This window comes from Branchiostoma lanceolatum, assembly GCF_035083965.1.
Source record: "Branchiostoma lanceolatum isolate klBraLanc5 chromosome 8 unlocalized genomic scaffold, klBraLanc5.hap2 SUPER_8_unloc_2, whole genome shotgun sequence".
Classification (NCBI taxonomy): Eukaryota; Metazoa; Chordata; class Leptocardii; order Amphioxiformes; family Branchiostomatidae; genus Branchiostoma; species Branchiostoma lanceolatum.
Window position 1 is genome coordinate 5,001 of NW_027100642.1, and position 5,000 is coordinate 10,000.

Sequence of the window (5,000 nt, forward strand, 5' to 3'; positions counted from 1 at the left end):
CTTGGAGAAGCCCGTAAAGACCTTCGGTCGCTGACTCCGATTCCTTGGAGAAAGCCCGTAAGACCTTCGGTCGCTGACTCCGATCCTGCGAGAAAGCCGTTAAGACCTTTGGTCGCTGACTCCGATCCTTGGAGAAAGCCCGTTAAGACCTTCGGTCGCTGACTCCGATCTTGGAGAAAGCCGTTAAGACCTTCGGTCGCTGACTCCGATCCTTGGAGAAAGCCCGTTAAGACTTCGGTCGCTGACTCCGATCTTTGGAGAAAGCCCGTAAAGACCTTCGGTCGCTGACTCCGATCCTGCGAGAAAGCCGTTAAGGACCTTCGGTCGCTGACTCCGATCCTGGAGGAAAGCCCGTAAAGACTTCCGGGTCGCTGACTCCCGATCCTGCGAGAAAGCCCGTTATGACCTTTGGTCGCTGACTCCGATCCTTGGAGAAAGCCCGTTAAGACCTTCGGTCGCTGACTCCGATCCTTGGAGAAAAGCCCGTTAAGACCTTCGGTCGCTGACTCCGATCTTGGAGAAAGCCCGTTAAGACCTTCGGTCGCTGACTCCGATCTTTGGAGGAAAGCCGTAAAGACCTTCGGTCGCTGACTCCGATCCTGCGAGAAGCCCGTTAGACCTTCGGTCGCTGACTCCGATCCTTGGAGAAAGCCCGTTAAGACCTTCGGTCGCTGACTCCGATCCTTGGAGAAAGCCCGTCAAGACCTTCCGTCGCTGACTCCGATCTTTGGAGAAAGCCCGCAAGAGCTTTGGTGACTCACTCCGATTTCGCGAGAAGGGCCGCAAGAGCTGCGGGGACTCACTCCGATCCTGTGACAAAGCCCGACTCTTCAGGTCGCTCCTATGTAGCCCACCATCTCTTAAGCATTGGCGGCCGGTCGGCCGGCGCTGACGGCCGAAGGAAGCCGCCGGGCGGACCGCGTTTGGTGTTTCCCCGCTCCCGAGGCCGCCTGCTACACGACGGCATGCGACTTTCCGGCCTGCCCCGACTTTCGGATTTCGCCAGGGTGTCTGACCAAGGTGTAGGTCGCCGATCCTACCTTGAGAGGAGTGGTCGTTTTTTTGACTAGGCAACTCTTCCAGAGCCCGTAGCGGACGGCGGCTGGGGGGCCAGCGGGGTCCGGGAGGGTGCGGACGGGGCCGGCGCGGCACGGGCCAGACCCCTGCGTGGAGAAAAGACGGGGTCGTCGGTGACTTTGCCCCGTCGGCCGGCTCCATCGGACTTGGCACCGGGCGCCTGGGCGGGTGTCGGCGGGGGGAGTGAGCGCCCCGCCCCGCCCGACTCCCGACCGCCCGGAGGGCGCCCCGGGCCCGCCGGGCGAGCGAGCAGGGTCCGTCCGGTGTGGGGCGGGGCCCGGGGAGGCGGGGTGGAGCGGGCGGCCGAGCAACGGGGTCGACCGGGACGGGTCTCCCCCGGCCGGCGGGGCCGGTCTCCCGTTGCCCCCGAAGCCTACCCCGTGGCCGACTTGCGGTGGTTTTTCAAAAAGTGCTCTGTAGGGTGTCTGACCATGTCGTGGGTCGCTCAACCTACCTGAGAGAGTGGTCGTTTTTTGACTAGCTCGGGAATCGACGGCGAGCAATCGCACACTCTCTCGCCAGTCGTTTTGCTACCCCGCCGACCAGGCTGCCACTCCCCCGCGAGGGCAGCCGGAGGTCGACAACCGGCTTGGAAGGCGCCCGCTCCTCCGCTCCTGCGGGCGAGGACGGGCGTGCCGACGGGCGTCCGGAACCAGCGCCGGGGCAGGCCCTCCGCGGAGGGCAGCCCGGGTCCCGCCGCTGCGGCGGCGGACCCAACGGCGACGGCTCGCCCCTTCCGTCTGCGTGCGAGTACGCCTTGCGGACTCGGCGGTTCGAGACCCGGCCGTCCGCCTTGCCGGCGGACGCGTCCGGTCGTGAGAGTGCGGGACCGTTCCTGACGGGACGGCTCGGGCGTTGAAGGGAAGCAACGGTCAGGTGTGGCCGGGAGTTCTGCGCTCAGGCTCCCGAGGGTTCGCGGCCATCTCCACGGCGCGTTCCCACCTCACGGCAGCGACGGACTCGGCGGCGCTCGGCGCTCCGGTCGAGCGGGACCGTGTGGCGGCGGCGGCAGTTGCGGGTCTTCCCGCGCTTGCCCCGCGGCCGCGGCGGTCCTCTCCCGGCGGCGACCGCTCTTTCGCCGCCTCGGCGTCCTCGCTACCTGGTTGATCCTGCCAGTAGTCATATGCTTGTCTCAAGATTAAGCCATGCACGTGCAAGTTTAAACTGTCCCAGTGAAACTGCGAATGGCTCATTAAATCAGTTATGGTTCCTTTGATCGTCACATCCTACATGGATAACTGTGGTAATTCTAGAGCTAATACATGCGGAAGAAGCGCCGGACCTCACGGTCTGGCGTGCATTTATCAGACCAAGACCGACCCCGGGGTTCGCCCCGGTCCCTTTGGTGACTCTGGATACCCAGCCGATCGCACGGTCTTCGCACCCGGCGACAGATCATTCGAATGTCTGCCCTATCAACTTTCGATGGTAGGTTCTGTGCCTACCATGGTGGCAACGGGTGACGGGGAATCAGGGTTCGGTTCCGGAGAGGGAGCCTGAGAAACGGCTACCACATCCAAGGAAGGCAGCAGGCGCGCAAATACCCACTCCCGACTCGGGGAGGTAGTGACGAAAAATAACAATACGGGACTCTTTCGAGGCCCCGTAATTGGAATGGGTACACTTTAAATCTTTTACGAGGATCTATTGGAGGGCAAGTCTGGTGCCAGCAGCCGCGGTAATTCCAGCTCCAATAGCGTATATTAAAGTTGTTGCGGTTAAAAAGCTCGTAGTTGGATCTTGGGACCGGGCTTGCGGTCCGCCGCGAGGGCGTGTCACTGCTCGTCCCGGCCCTCCCCGCCGATTCTCCTTGGTGCTCTTAACTGAGTGCCTCGGGGTGCCGGAGCGTTTACTTTGAAAAAATTAGAGTGTTCAAAGCAGGCCTGGCGCCTGAATAGTGGTGCATGGAATAATGGATAGGACCTCGGTTCTATTTCGTTGGTTTTCGGAACGTGAGGTAATGATCAAGAGGGACGGACGGGGCATTCGTATTGCGGCGGGAGAGGTGAAATTCTTGGATCGCCGCAAGACGAACCACTGCGAAAGCTTTGCCAAGAATGTTTTCATTGATCAAGAACGAAAGTTGTGGGCGCGAAGGCGATCAGATACCGCCCTAGTCACAACCATAAACGATGCCAACCAGCGATCCGCCGGCGTTACTTCGATGACCCGATGGGCAGCTCCCGGGAAACCTGAGTTTTCGGGGTTCCGGGGGAAGTATGGTTGCAAAGCTGGAACTTAAAGGAATTGACGGAAGGGCACCACCAGGAGTGGAGCCTGCGGCTTAATTTGACTCAACACGGGGAAACTCACCCGGCCCGGACACCAGTAAGGATTGACAGATTGAGAGCTCTTTCTTGATTCTGTGGGTGGTGGTGCATGGCCGTTCTTAGTTGGTGGAGCGATTTGTCTGGCTAATCCCGATAACGAACGAGACTCTGGCATGCTAACTAGTTCGGCGATCCCGGCGCGATCGCCGCAACTTCTTAGAGGGACAGCCGGCAGTAAGCCGGACGAGATGGAGCAATAACAGGTCTGTGATGCCCTTAGATGTCCGGGCCGCACGCGCGCTACAATGAAGGCATCAGCGAGTCTTTCGCCTTCGCCGAAAGGTGCGGGTAACCTGCTGAACCGCCTTCGTGCTAGGATCGGGGATTGCAATTATCTCCCATGAACGAGGAATTCCCAGTAGATGCGTGTCATCAGCGCGCGTTGATTACGTCCCTGCCCTTTGTACACACCGCCCGTCGCTACTACCGATTGAATGGTTTAGTGAGGCCAGTCGATCGGCCCCTCTCGGGCCGGCAACGGTCTGGAGGAGCGCCGAGAAGCCGATCAAACTTGACCATTTAGAGGAAGTAAAAGTCGTAACAAGGTTTCCGTAGGTGAACCTGCGGAAGGTCATTACCGAAACGAAGAAGCGAGGCGCTCGCGTCGTCGACTTCACACCAAACTCGTGGCAAGGAGCGGGCTCTGGTGCCCCCGGCCTCCCGCTCCGACCCTCACTCTTCCTTACCGCCTCGACAAGGTGGCGCTCCGACGGTTGCTCTCGCGCCAATCGCTCCTCCTTCGCGGAGGAGCGCGGGCGGAGAGCCAGGAGCGCCCATGCCGACCCGCTTGGCGGCGGGACCCGGCAGCCCCCTTGGAACGTTGGTCGGGCGCCTTCAGTGTGAGCCCGTCGTTCCCTATACCCTGCTAAACCAGCGAGCCGCCCCGAGTAGCCTGGTCGAGGACTGAGTCAGGTCCTCCCGGCGAAAAGTCTTGGGCGGGCGAGCGCAAGTGGGGGCACCTATATCCTGGCGGAGGGGCGTCGCGTCGTGGGTTTGCGCGGAATGGGGTTGAGTTGCTAGTCTCACGGCGGGGCCTAGGTGAGACGGCTCCTCCCCGGCACCCCGGCGCGGCGTTTCGGTCTCTGACTCGATGCAATCCATCTTGCGGACGAGTGACCTGTCCTTAAGCGTCGGACTTCGAGCGGGCGTCCCGCGGTCCAAGGCCTCCTTTGGGCAGAGGGGAGGACTGCTCTCGGTCGCCGCCGGCCAGCCACCGGCGGTCTCGACCGACTGCTCCACTCCCCGAGGTCTTCAAGAGAAGGGCGGGCGCAATCGACCCCTCGGCTCTAATTTCCCGGCCGGGTTTTGTCGAGGGGGCGCAGCGGTCTTCGCGGCGGGTCCCGGTTCGCGGAGCGACCCCCAGCCCTTCCGCTCGTTCGCCGTCCTTCACTCCGAAGGGCGCCTTCTTCCCGTCTCTGAAACGACGGTGCCGAGAGGCAAAGACAAGCTTTCGATGCGAAACGAAAAAGAAAAACGACAACTCTTAGCGGTGGATCACTCGGCTCGTGTGTCGATGAAGAACGCAGCCAGCTGCGAGAAGTAATGTGAATTGCAGGACACATTGATCATCGACTCTTCGAACGCACTCTGCGG

The 5,000-nt window shown here is 61.4% G+C and overlaps 2 non-coding genes across 2 annotated transcripts in view; both read left to right on the forward strand.

The window, feature by feature from the left end:
• Window positions 1–2,173: 2,173 nt before the first annotated feature.
• On the forward strand, window positions 2,174–3,984 carry LOC136426102 (small subunit ribosomal RNA). Its single transcript, XR_010754147.1, has one exon. It is a non-coding gene; the product is annotated as a small subunit ribosomal RNA (ribosomal RNA).
• A 901-nt stretch (window positions 3,985–4,885) lies between these two features.
• The window catches only part of LOC136426101 (5.8S ribosomal RNA), a 154-nt gene continuing 39 nt past the window's right edge, over window positions 4,886–5,000 (forward strand). Inside the window, exon 1 of the ribosomal RNA XR_010754146.1 lies at window positions 4,886–5,000. This exon is cut by the window's right edge and continues 39 nt beyond it. This is a non-coding gene — a ribosomal RNA (5.8S ribosomal RNA).